The following is a 14,288-nucleotide window of genomic DNA, read 5'->3' as shown; positions in this document are numbered from 1 at the left end:
GTTGCTGCATTTTCATAGAGATCATAGAATCTGCATGCATCACAATCAATAACTGGAGAGTACTGATCCACGAGCCTCTCACTCTCTCTGTGTTGTGGGAGTCTGTAGGTGCTTTCAACGGAGCTTTTGAGCTTTCCACTGCTTGTAATTTTAGACCTTTTTGGCTTTTACCTCTGCTGTGGACTCACTTGTGAGCGTTAAGGGTTAGAACCTGTGGTAAGACTTACTTTATACCGACTGTTTAAAGGTATAGTAATTAAAGAAAACATTCAAATGTGTGACAAAAATACAACTGGTTATTTTTTGTAGGCCCAGTTGTAAAGTTTAATTGATTGTTGAACTTTGTGTGTTGTTTTGGGAGCCACACTTAAAAAAGCTACATTTAAGTCTAAGATCACATTGAAATGAGCAATTACTGCTTTCCACTTTTAACATTTGATAAAGCAACATTTGTGAATTTGTTTTTATAACAAGCTGAAATACTTTCACAAAACAGAGGGATTTATGTGCCACAAATGCAGTCAGGTTCACTAGAGTGACAGCATTAATTGGAATACAAATTAAGTCTGCAAATGCAACTAGAAAAACTGTATTTGACTTCATATTGACTATAGAAATATGATGTAAAAAGTATACATGTAAGTTCCCAGCTTAAAAAGGTTATTTAGCACCTAATTTTTTCATTGATCATATTAAAATATATGCATTAAATGTGGCTTTTAAAAATAGAAAAACTGCAAATTGATATGCTTTTTCATCCCATTCAGATACTGTTAATATGAGACTGCCAGTAAAGAGTGTTTCTTGCATGCAGACATGCTCTGTGTGTCATCTCTCACATTATCTAAGTAGCCCTTCAGCCATTTTCTGGACATTTCCAATTTTCGTAGTGTTTTAACCATCTATTTTCTTCGTTCTCCTTGTTCTCATCCCGTTTCCCCTCAAAAGTTTCTTCGAAATAGCATCTTTTTTCAGAAAATGTTTATGCACAGTGCTTTAACACTGTTTACTAATGCAATTAATGTTGCCAGTCTCTGTTTCTCCCTAAAAGAATGTGCATAAAAAGCAGCTGTAATTACACCATCACTCTGTAGTTGACACAAATACATATTATAAAAATATAGATATGCTTTATATATTAAAATGTATTACAGTATGGTAGTTTGTATGTAATATTAATCGTTATGTAAAATAGCTAGAATTTTAACATTTGCTGAGACAATGTCCTGCTTTAGTCTCTTTTTTTGGGGGAGGGTGTGGATGAATAAATTTTATCAGAGGTCAAGAACTGTTTTTAAATAGTGATCGCTTAGAAAAGTAAGAGCACATCTCTCATTAACAAGCTGCATGATTTGAAACATAATGTATGTCCATATTGCAAGCGTGTGGGACGAGTTACGCATCTAAGTTTAATTACGTAGGGTTACTAGTTCTGTGTTCCTCCTTTGTGAATACCACTATTAATGTTATTATAAAGTGTCACTAATTCATTTTTCATATGCAGCGTTTATTCCACCTTGCCTAATTCGGCTCTCATATTGGGAGTGTTCAGGATACAAGCATGCCATAGTGACTCATGTCAGGGCACACTAATGTGATCCAGTTTTTTAATCAGATCTTTGGCCCTCTAGAGGTTGAAGATGTTATGCTTTTCTAACACATTGAATTGGATTCATTGGACATTGGCTGGATGGAGTAATAATGGTTTGTATGTATACATCCACTTGCACACAGACTTGCTCATTCCCGCTTCCTCTCCAGAGAGATACAAATCAAGCAGAACATCCCTGATATCTGAGAGTCCCAGCTGCCTCAGGCCACAGATACTAGAGGGTTGTGCCGAGCCTGTACAGATAACGTTCTGGATTATCGGCCCACCGTTACATGGTTTGCAGGCAGCGCATCTGTGTTTGATTTAACACTTGAGGTTTGCGGAGGGGTTGTCTTAATTCATTTACAGCTCGGCTAAGAGCTAAGGGTAGAGCATTGATACAGGTGTATGTAGATTGATTGCCAATGTACTTTCAAAGAAAAGCTGATTTCTTTTTTATTATTATTATTCTTTTTATTCGTTATCCGTTACAATCAGTTTGGGAAATTTTGGTAACGTTTTGCGAAAGACATTTCTACAGATAATTTAAAATCAAAGCATTTTCAAATGAATCGATTAATTAAAATGATCAACATGAAATTATTTCAATACTACAGTATTTAACATGCGTGTATTTATCTAACAGTCTCTAACATATCACAGACTTGCTTGCAAAACCCACAGAAACTTGTGACATGTTAAAAAGAAGCTGAGATGCTAAAGCACACACTACAGTAGATGCTTCTGTTGTATTTTTGTCCTGCAGACCTAAAAAGCTTTATTATTTGATATTAGTCATCACAACTTCGTGACAGCGTGGCTGTACTGGGAAACAGAAGAGTGAAAAATAAATAAATCCTAGGCACCCATTAAAGCATTTCTTAAAGCATTCTTTGCTCTATTACCTCTGACGATCTATTAATCTTGTTTGATTAATATAGCATGATTGATTGTTTTACGTTAAATATAATAAGTATTTGAACTAAACATCATTATCATGGCAGTGACTTTACATATTGATTTTTGACATTTAGATTACCTTCATTTAATGATCACTTACAGACTGCATTTAACATTTTCATTCAATTGAAATATTTAAAACAATAATAACATAATACTGTTACACAAAATATTTACCCAATCAAAATTAATCTTCATTTTTTTTTACTTTGTAGTACATTCTAAAATATATATTTACAAAAGAAATTATTGCATTTTAATATCTGATATTTATCAGTGGCCATTACAAGTAATCTGATATCAGTTAGAATTATTTGTGATATTATTTCAGTACATTTCAGCCGTTTTCTTTGTGGGGGGTGCTTTACTGCTCCCATTAATGTAGGTGATTTTAGGTTTTTTTATTTCTAATGTCCCCACAATGATGGTAAAACCTGACCTCCACACACAAAAACGCATTATGTACATTCATGAACGCTTACGTAAGCTCTTTAGTACATTGCTGGATAATCTCGTTGCATATTAACCCTCACAATAACATTTGGGAATGCCACTATATTGTGAGTTTGCACTATTTTAGTCTTCTGGCTTACAGGAGTGTGTGGCTTGTGTAACACAGAGAGTCACCGCGCTTTGAATAGGCTGCTGGAGTCGCTCTAGTAGATCCTGATCAGCCAGCTTATAAAACTGAATGTGGGCCCTCAGTGGATTAATATTCCACTTTAAAATTCCAATTATATAATCAGCCAAATCCAAGCACTGCATATGCTCATCTGAATCGCTGCAGAGCTCGTGATGACGGGGGCCAGCGTTTGAACCTGAGAGAATGACGCAACGGAGGTCTGCTTACGGTGAACTCTCTAATATCATTTTTGCCATGAGTGTTGGGCTGACTGTGGTCATTCACAGAACATCCCTCGCTGAAGCAGTGACAGCATGCCAAATTTTTAATGCTTTAACCTCAGGGGACGTGAGGCCGCCGTGACATTTTGAACCTCCCGACACAACCCTGAAAAAGAGCAGCACTTTGCCTTTTCTATGACTGTTCAGTGTAAGGAAAGGTGATTAATGACATGAATTACGGGGAATGTATGAACCTCCCAGCATGTGTCTGTTTAAAACGGCGGATTGCTTGACAGCTCTAAATACAATTTACATCCTTTGAGCATTCTCTCATCAAACCGTCCACTGAGAATATGGAGTAATGAGCAAGAGTCATTTATGTAATTACTTTTGGTTTATGAGTTATTAAATAAAGCTCAAACCCAAGTAAAAAGTCTTTGAACAACGTAGGAGAGTTGTTAGCTTGAATAAAACTGTTTGGCTTTGGACCTGGGTGCCCATGTAGAATTTAGTCTGATTGCGTTTGATTGGTCTTTTGAGGTATTTGATCTCTTGTTTTTCATTGTTCACTCATGACAGACAGAATCCCATCCTTCATGATTTACTGTAATAATACATTTCTAGTCATCTTCATAATGTTCTGAATTTTAAATCATAAATCCTTTGCCGTTTTGATTGGCTTTATATTAGGGTTTTTAGTGTGTTCCTTGCTTACTTGGTTGTCTAAGGGTGAAAGTTGAATATATTGTTTTAACTCTGCTTAATACACTATAAAAAAAAAAAGTGATTTTATTTTTTTGCAAGATATGCTCACCAAAGCTGCATTATTTGATCAAAAATGCAGTAAAAACAATAATGAAATTTTTCATTTTAATCTAATTTTATCCATTACTCTCCAGTGTCGCATGATCATTTAAATGTAATTATAACATGTTAATTTGCTGCTCAAGATACATTTCTTATTATTATCAATGTTAAAAACATGCTGCTTAATATTTTTGGTGAAACTGTGATTCCCCCCCCCCTAAGATTCCCTGATAAATAAAAAGTTCAAAAGAACATAATTTATTTGAATTTATGTTTTGTAACGTTAAAAGAGTCTTTACTGTCATTTTTGATCAATTCGTGCTGAATAAAAGTATAATTTTTTTTAAAAGATTAAAAAATGTAAAAATCTTACTGACTCTAAATATTTGAAAGGTAATGTATTTTCTATAAAATGGGTAGTTCTGACTCTAAAATACAATTAAATGAAAATACCCACTATATATCTGTGACTGTACATCGGTTTGCATAGTATCTTGACAAATTTAATATTTATTGCCTGGCAAGATGGATTTATTTATTTATTTTTATTTTCTGTGCCGATTTTATTGTGGTATGCAGCCATTAAACATGTTAAAGCATAATGAAATGAGCCAAAATATTTCAAAACTAATACACAAGGGAGTGTGTGGAAATGTGGGAATGTCGGATGTTCCAATTCTGTGGAAATTTGCAAAGCTTTCTGCCGAGTTTTGTGCTTTCTCCATATGGAGCAAGTTATTGCATAACAGAAATAGATGGTGAATACTATAAATGGCTCTGAACAAAATTAAATTGCATCTCTATACATACAGTATGAAAAAGGTTGATATTAGAAGTATATTTAATTTTAGATCAGTATATGCTTTCCTTTTACCTAACCATAAGACCCGGCCCACGTCATCTCTCTGATGGACTGAATCATATTCTCAATGCATCGTACGAACAGTTCCTCCGCTTCTGATTGTGAACGGTCTGTGTGTCCTCAGATCAGTGGGCTTGATGAAAATGTGAAAGTCAGTGACGGTCACTCGGAACACAGTGGAGATCTTGGCTATGGGGCTTCAGTTCTGATATTCTCTGTCTCCTGTCCAAGGTGTGCAAGAGAGACTGCAAATCTGGCCTCTCTGTGGGAGGCAGATTGTTTTGGCAATTCCTGATGTGATACAAACATTTAAAACAAAGCCTCTTTTCACTGCTATTTGGCAGTAAATACACCAGCATATGGATAAACGTCCTCATGAATGTATTCATAATTGCGCACAGAAAGTAGTGGCACAGCACTTGTTTTTCTGCTGTCGTTCTTGCCGTTGTCCTACTTACTGTAATTCTTCACTTTCAACATCCTACACAAATTGGTCAGCCAATTTGAAGGCAGGCACACAGAGTGAATGGAGCGATGTGGGCGTGATGGAGTTCAGGGATGTAGCCCTGATCCTGTAGTCATGACTTCAGAGAGTGTAGAGAGAATGGAAGAGAGGATCATGGAGTCAGAGGTGCCCTTTGTCATCTATGTTTGTTGTTTTAACACAGCTCTCAATGGATTATACTGCGTTCTCCGTGACCCTGGTGCCACTCCTGTGCCAACTGTGTCTGTGCTCATCTCTGTGCTGCGTTCAGGCTCGCAGGAAAAGCTTACAGAGATAGTTATGTCTGAGACTGTGAATCACGTCTGCTGCACTTTTGCCTGCTGCACGGAGCATTATGGATTGCCAGAGTGACTGCTGGAGATGCAACATGCAGCAAGGTCATGATGTGAGAGGATGAGGCCTGCCAGAGAAAAGATTACAGTCAATATTGCAGTTCATAAAGGAATAAAATTCTCTTGAAAATGATATTGCCATTACTCACTCTCGTGTCTTTTGAAACCCATGCACTACAAAAATGTGTGGGCTACTTAACTTACTAATTAAACTGTGTTAGATAATAAACCTGGTTTAAATAATTTTGCTGGTTTATTAAGACTTGCGTAAAACTTAAAAAAACAAAACTCAGTAACTTAAAATACATTCTTTCAAGTCTCAAAAGAGTCAAGTTGCTTGTCAAATATATTTGTATTTCACTGGAATATACATAAATAACTTTTTTATCAATATTAAATAATTATAATAATTATAGATACATAATTTATATTATATTCTTATATTATATAGCTGGAATAAATATGAGGTATAATATATGAATTTTTATATTAAACTATATTAGATTATATTATAGTTCCCAAGTTAAGTAGGTAATTTTTTGCCTTTTTAAAGCTAGGCAGTACCTGTGGTCACCGTCCTTTTTCACTGTATCGAAAAACAGAAGCATTAACATTTATCAAAATGTCTCATTTTTGTGTTTCTTGAAAGAAAAAATATATATATTGTTTTGGTACAATATGAGTTAATGATGGCAGAATTTTCATTTTCTTATGAACTCTCACATTAAAAGGCCTGAAGTCTCTTTTCTCCTAATGACAGCTAGACAACACAGATTAAAAAAATAAAAAAAAACTCCTGATTGAATATATTCCTTGTTCTTGGCACAGGACACCACGCAGAGGAGTGGGCACAGCTCTCAGCTTAGCAACAAGGGGTAGCAACCAGCCAGTGGCAGAGAAGAAGCGAGCATTGGACTCAAAACAGCACTTGTTTTTTGTTTCATTCATTCTATATAAATGTAATGAAGTACAGTTACATTTTAGTAAAAATCTCCACAGCAGATGCAGTGGCGCATCCCAACGCTGCATCAGATTCTCTCTCAGCCTGTTGTGATAGAATGCAGAGCACTCTGAATTCTCATCTCAATGGTGACTGAGGCTGTGTTCACAGTGTAATGATAGAGATGATTACAGCACCGCTGCGGCAGTGGTTCATGTAACCTGGCAACAGAGTGATCAGACAGGGCAGGGTAGATTGAATTATTAACCCGTCTTTTGCTGATGTGTTCCTCGTCAAACGGCTCCCGATAGTCAGACTGACGCTGCATAACTCGCCATATATTACATACCGCAGATGCTAAAGGCACACTCGTTTGTACACTCAGGCTAGCTTAGGTTATTTATAGCCCATGTAATATTTAATATCATCATTTAGCGCTAGTTGAAGGTCAGATTGGTGACCTCACTGAGGCTCATTTGGAGCTGCTCACCATGACCAAACAGAACACACAGCCAGGACATGCTTCAGTTACTTTGCAGAAAGGATACAGAAAAAACTGCTGTTTAAGGTTCCTTTACGATCACAGGAATTCAATTCATAAAGATCCCCACATGAAAAATCTGTCATTATTTACTCACCCTTGTCATTTCAAACCCGTGTGCAGCTATTTTTTTCTCTGAAATGAAAAATAGATATTATTCAAGAATTATTACCTGTAGTTTTTGCCTAATACTGTAAATAAAGATATTAAATTTAAATTAAATTTATGCATTTAGCAGACGCTTTTATCCAAAGTGACTTACAGTGCATTCAGGCTATAATTTTATCCTATCATGTGTTCCCGGGGAATCAAACCCCCATCCTTGCGCTTCATAACGCAATGCTCTGCCACTTGAGCTACAGGAACACTATATATATATATATATAATATGGTATTTTCTTTACTCTGTTTAGATCTAGTCAATACATACTATATGTTTTGAAGCCTTAGAAATGGTTTACATGAGAAACAAACCAAAATTAAAGTCATTATCCAAATTAATAATGTTCACCATAATAATAAAAATAAAATAACAGCATACCAGTTTGGAATGACAGTGAAAGATGGAGATATTTAAATTATGTCCAAACTATACACTTTATTCAGTTTATTTACAGTCAGTGGTGCTATGGTAACCAAAACACTGCCATTTTGAGACCCGTCCCGACTCAATTTCTGCATTTTCCCATATGTGTTAAATCACCTGCAACATGTTTTCTGCTTGTGCTTGTTTTGGAGTACAAATGAAAAAAAAATATTTCAGATGTCCATCTCTCATCTCTTTCACGTACATTCCTGCGTCTCTGACTTTCCCCTTCTGGTGTCCCTGGGCACCTGTACCCTAGCGCAATGTTGGATGCATGGTAATTAAGTCTTATTGATTGAATTGCAGCGTGGCTTATACAACCCACTGAGGCTTAACAAGAGAGGATCTGAGAGTAGCTACTCCTCTGTCTTAGTTTCCTCTCTACATATTGAGCATACAATCTCTGCTTTTGGTTTAGGACATAAACTAAATCCAAACCTTTAAGCTGTATTCAATTTAGATATAGGAATAGTTGTACTTGTTTGAATTAACATTGTTTAATAGAACAGACCTGCAGACTGTGAGTTGTGAGTTGTGACAATTTCAGATCTAGACCCTTCTAGGTGTGCTGTAGTTTATAGCTCATGAAGAATGAGTTATTCACACTCTAAATGAATTGCTTGCTCCCCTGGTAACTTGACAGAGCTGCCTTCATGATGGGATCAAGTGAGCAAAGGCTGTTGGATTTGGATTTACTTGTAAATATCTCATTATGCACTATTATCACCAGTCTTGGATTGAATCTTTTTGTAACCATATTTTCTTTCAATTAACACAGTTTCAGCACAATGAATTGATCTGTGCTTATGCACTTAAATCACTGAGTGAAAAATAATTATTTTGTCAGCATAAACTCAGATTAATGAGGCCTATGATCAGTCGGTTCGCAAAAGAAATATTAAAGCAAGTTGACAAAAAGACTAAATCCAATTTTTGGCAGTAATAATGATAATAATAATAATTTAATAGTATAATAATTATAATGTTATAAATAATAATAATAATATATTACTATTATTATTAATGTATGCGGAAGCTTCATGCAACTTTGATTGAATATCCAGGTAGGAGTGTAATATAAAATTTTTAAAAGTTAGTGTATTAACATTTGTAATATTATTATTTAGAAGAAAAAAATTAATTATTTAAAATGTATATTATCATTTACATAAAAATGTGTGTGAACGAGGTCGGACAATTTTCTAAATAAACCAATTAAGTACTGAAAAAACATGTTTTTTCTATAATTATCCTGTGCCGTGTGCTCTTTATGAAACAAGAGCTTTTCTTTTATATAAAGGGTTATATTTAGAAAGGCAATTGATATGGTTTAAAAGGTCAAGCATGTGCTGATATGGCGCATGGTCACACCCAAAAACTGTCTGGCACTGAATGGTGCAGTTGTTGAGGCTTGAGAAATGGTGTGATTGACTTTCATGTACAATGTGTGATTCGAACAGAACCGAATGGGGCTGACTGGGTGGGCATGTTAATCCCACTCTAGTTTGTGGCTAGAATGGACCACTGTCATGGCGTCATCACCAGCGTACATCCTGAAAGAGATAAACGAGGGAGGGCAGACTTTGCCCGCTCCTTCCAGTCAGTGCAGAGGCCAGAGTAGCCGTTGCCATAGGAACACATTGATTATTTAACAATTTGGATGAAGCGCTTGCCCCGGTGCTTGCCTTGATTCAGTGAAAGCCTTTGTCGGATTGCGGCCCCAAGGGTCTCTGGACAAGTCCAATTAGGAAAGCCTGACAGCGGCAGTTGCGCAGGGAGCTAATGCAAATTCACTCCTCTAATGAGCAAACCGAAGCAACAGTTACAATAAATGAGCTGCCTATCCAGAGTATTGACTCGAGATACAGAGACATGTTTATTCATTGATTTTCCTAGGTTGGAACAGATGGAGACAAATCTGGCAGATGAGCCATCAGTGGACACACATGGAGATATTACAATTTGACAGCAGTTCTGTAGATGTTACAGAGGTTTGTTAAGAGAAAGACAAGAAACCTGTGTGAAAAAAACAAAGACAGAGTTTGAATAAGTAGATGATGAAAGTCAAATTTTGAGTTTACAGTACTTGTATGTTCAGACACAATGTGCATGTAAGTGTGTGTGTGTGTGTTGCAGCTGGAGATAACGGTGCAGTGACAGCTGGCTGTTAAAAAACAGCCTTTAATGATTAGACTTTGAATTAAAAGGAAATTAAGGGATTTATTGTAATCTAATCCAGATTTGTCTAATCGCTCTCGTACCCTTTAGTCTTTCCCTTCTGCCACATCTGGACACCCTCCAGCCTTGTGCTGTTTGTCACTCTTTCTTCTTACCGCTTCTGTATTCTCACCTCTCTCGAGCCAGTCTTATGTGATGCCAGCATTTGTGAACATCTGGAATCAGTCTGGATTCTTGTCCAGGGGCATCCACCGCTGAAAATGTCAAATTCAAGGCTTAAGACATAAAAGAAGATAATATTGAAAAATGTTTCAGTGATTTGCATGTTTTGAACATATCAAAATGTGTCCTGAACACCATATAGGTTAGGAACAAAATGAGGGTGAGTAGCTAAATGATGAGAGAACTTTCTTTTTAAACTTTGGGGTGAATGGTAGCTGTATGATTAGCTGTGGCTATAGACTGTCACTACTGCTGCTCCATAATGCTTCTCATAGATGTGCTTTTCTTAAAAAACAGAGTAACCCTTGTATGTACACAGCACCGTGCTACATGTTGCTTTTGATCTTCTCACTGCAAAACAATGGACAGCAGCGGTTGTGTAGGGTGAAAAAAAGATTAGAGGCACGAAAAAAAAATCTGTATGACTTCACCCCAAAAAGCCCAGGGCTGGTGACGCCCCTGTGTGACTCCACCACCTCACCTCTCCATCATCCCTCTGCTTTTTAATCTGGGATAGAGAGTTATGAGCAGTGAGGGTTTAAGCCTCTCTTCAGGACATGGACACTTCAGGTCACATATCGCTGTCATATGATATCATATGACACCTCTGCACATTCATCCACCGGCTCCTCCAAAGACAGCAGCAGCATTCCAGATTACTGTGTCTGAGATTATCATCCTCCTTTATCTCATTTGTTTGTGTTGTATGATAGAAACATAGAGATTACTGCCCATATCCCCTAGACCATGACGATGGCTTTTTTCTGATGGGTTTAAGGGGCCGATAGCGTAGGAGGTCTGTTGTGTTATTACCACAACACATTTCATGCTTAATTAGCATCTGGAGAGTTAATGGTGCTGTATGGCAGGCTGTATATTCACCTGTTTCCTTGCATCACTTTCTCTGTGCTGGAATATCTCCATGGATGAGAGAAGAGGAGGGCACTGATTTTAAAACGCTTCAGCCTTGTCTGTGGCGCCTCTGTGACAATAAGTATAATTTATTGTCCAAGATTTTCTTACATGGTGTGCAGAGTATTGTGCAGACATTTTGCACTTATGCTTTGCTCTTTTGCAACAATACAAGGGGGTGTATACAATTCACTTGTCACAGAGGCCTTTTCACAAACATATCAAAATGATGTCTGACTGAAAACGCAGTTCTGAAGATAAAGTGAGTTAGCTCTTTTTAATATTGTCATTTTGCTCCCAGTTTAAGCTTAAGATTTGATTTGCACATAGGCTGATGCACACAGGTGTTAGTGCACTGTTTTTCACAGTTGTGTCTATTTTTGTCAAAGGGTTGTCATTTCTGTTTTTGAAACTGTTGAGCCAATTAGCAATAGCAGATAGTGAGAAACCTGGACTTATATACAGTGTAGTGTGAGTTGATGATGATAGGAAAGATGTTTTATTGGCCCACATACCTTCATCTGAGATTTTAAGAAAGGACAACTACAAACACCACTGTAATATTTAGCTGTCTGATCACAGTGTACAGTACCGGTGAAAATTTTGGGTCTGTTTTTTTTATTCATTAAATTTTTTGTTATAAAATTGATTTAAGGTGACTGCAAAGATTTATAATGTTTATCATGTTGTTTTTTTAATTCTCTGTTGGTCAAAGAATACTAAAATAAAATGTATGTATGTATTTTCCATAAAATATCTAGCAGCGCAGCTGTTTTCAACATTGATAATAATAAGATGTGTTTACTGAGCATCAAATTATCATATTAGAGTGATTTCTGAAGAGTCATGGGAGACTGAAGAGTAGAGTAATCATGCTAAAAATTCAGCTTTGACTTCAAAGGAATTTAAAACATTTATTAAAATATATTTTTTAAATTGTAATATCATATTACATGTTTTATTACTTTTTTAACTGTATTTTCGATCACATAAATGCAGTCTTGGTGAGCATAAGAGACCTTTTTCAAAAACATAAATCTTACCAACCCAAAACTTTTGAACAGTAGCCTGTGTTATCTCATATAAGATTTAAATCGATTGGTTGACTTTCTGTCTTCTGCGGAACACAGAAGCAGGTATTTTGAAGATTTTTTCAGTGTTTTGTTTTTCCATGCTAAACTGGAAAAAGCAACTAGTTATTGTGTCTGAAATGTCATTTCCTTCAAGTGAAAAACCAAAAAACATTTAATATAAATTGACACTACTCTTATAAAAATCATACACTCTGGCAGAGTACATAATCTTTTGTGTACAGTAAGTACAATGTATGTAGGGACACAACTAGAATCAGTCAGCACTTACCAATTACTCACTCCTGATTTCCTATAGTTTTAAAAAAAATGGTGGCTGCGTGTGTACATAAATAACCGATACAAAAGCATACGTCTTATAATATTGCATTTGTTCACCAATGAGATTCTTCTAGACTTTAAGAGCAGCTCTTTACCCAGTGCTCCTTTGCCCAGCGCTAACCTCAGTGCTAGAGAGCTAGCTGTACCTTAGTGCTGTCTGCACCTGTGAAAACCTGTCATGAGGAAGGAAGTGTCAGGTGAAAATAGAGGTGGTGACGTAGGAAACGCTTTTAGAATATGTTCTTGTAACTCGAATGGTCTTTTCAGGTCTTTACTGGCTTAGAGAGGTGCACAAATTATTCAGGGTCTGCAACCGAATGGCAATCAGCCGTAGCTGCTTTGACAACCACAGGGAAAGTGAGGGGGCGGTAAATATCTGTGCACTATAGCTGAACGGTATATAAAGCTGTCTACAGTAGTTCCACTTGTTTACATGTTCAAAATTCTGACTGTTTAAAGCACCTGTGCACACAATGTACACTTAGCAGTCAAAAGTGATCTTAGAAATGTGTGTTATTTCACGTTATGTGTATGTGGATTATGGCAAGGCTAATAACAGCCCTGAAATAATAGATCTCAAATTACGCTTATTTATGATTGAACCAAGCAAGAAAATTATATGCCAATTTGGTAAAACAAAATTAAAAATATACTTACTTCAAGATATATTCTCTAATCTTACAATCTTTTTTTTCTCGAGTGAATTTATCTCATTTAAAATATGTTTCAATATTTTTACTGGATGTGTGTGGCTTGATTACAAGAGGTCTGTGGGATTTAGTATGAATTGGAGTGATAATCTAGTGCTTCACTCCTTAAGTACTAAAGAGGGTGGAGAGGTAGTGAACATCTCCTTTCTACTAGTCACCCGGCGGCCCTGTCAGCATCACCTCACCACAGATCAATCAGATCAATACTCACAAACACAACAAGGTTTGCATGTGAAAGGCCATGAATGTCAGTTGGTCCACTGCCTCAGTTCATTCATATGGTTTAAGAGCATGGGCTATTCTATTCAATACCTAAAATGACATGAGGACATGAATTTGTACATTCCCACTTCTTGGCTATATATTAAAGGAATACTTTACCAAAAAGTCTGACATTTTCTTATGTTGTCCCTATTTTCTTTCTTTGGTGTAACACAAAATAAGATTATTCTGCACAATGTTAAATATGCTCTTGTGTAGTTAAATGTAGATGGTGACTGTCAAACTCCCAAAAGTTCTTAGGTTTTTGTCTTTTTCCTCACACAAAGCTATTGTATGACTTGAAATATAGCACATGAGTTAAACTGGACTACACTGATGGTGCTTTTTATGGCAATTTTAACCTTTTTAGAGCTTGACAGCCCCTTCTGAATGCCTTTCATTGCTTTATGGAGAAAAAAAAAGATTCAGAATTTCTCCTTTTGTGTTACACTGAAAAAACAGAAATGAGCCCACTCTGGATATATTTTTATTACAAGACCAAAAAATAAACCAAATAATTCCATCTACTGTGTCTAAAATGCAAGACTAAAATGTTACTAAATGTAAACTAAATGTACTAAAGTCACTTATGCTGCATTTATTTGATAAAAAAAACAGTAATACTA

The 14,288-nt window shown here is 36.2% G+C and overlaps 1 protein-coding gene across 12 annotated transcripts in view; it reads left to right on the top strand.

The window, feature by feature from the left end:
• The window catches only part of LOC132109539 (disks large homolog 3-like), a 90,026-nt gene that overhangs the window by 29,244 nt on the left and 46,494 nt on the right, over positions 1-14,288 (top strand). The gene's annotated exons all lie outside the window — the stretch shown is intronic.

The sequence above is a fragment of the Carassius carassius genome, chromosome 29, assembly GCF_963082965.1.
Source record: "Carassius carassius chromosome 29, fCarCar2.1, whole genome shotgun sequence".
In the NCBI taxonomy this organism is placed as follows: domain Eukaryota; kingdom Metazoa; phylum Chordata; class Actinopteri; order Cypriniformes; family Cyprinidae; genus Carassius; species Carassius carassius.
The sequence above is the reverse complement of the archived record's forward strand: the minus strand, read 5'-3'. Positions and strand labels throughout refer to the sequence as shown.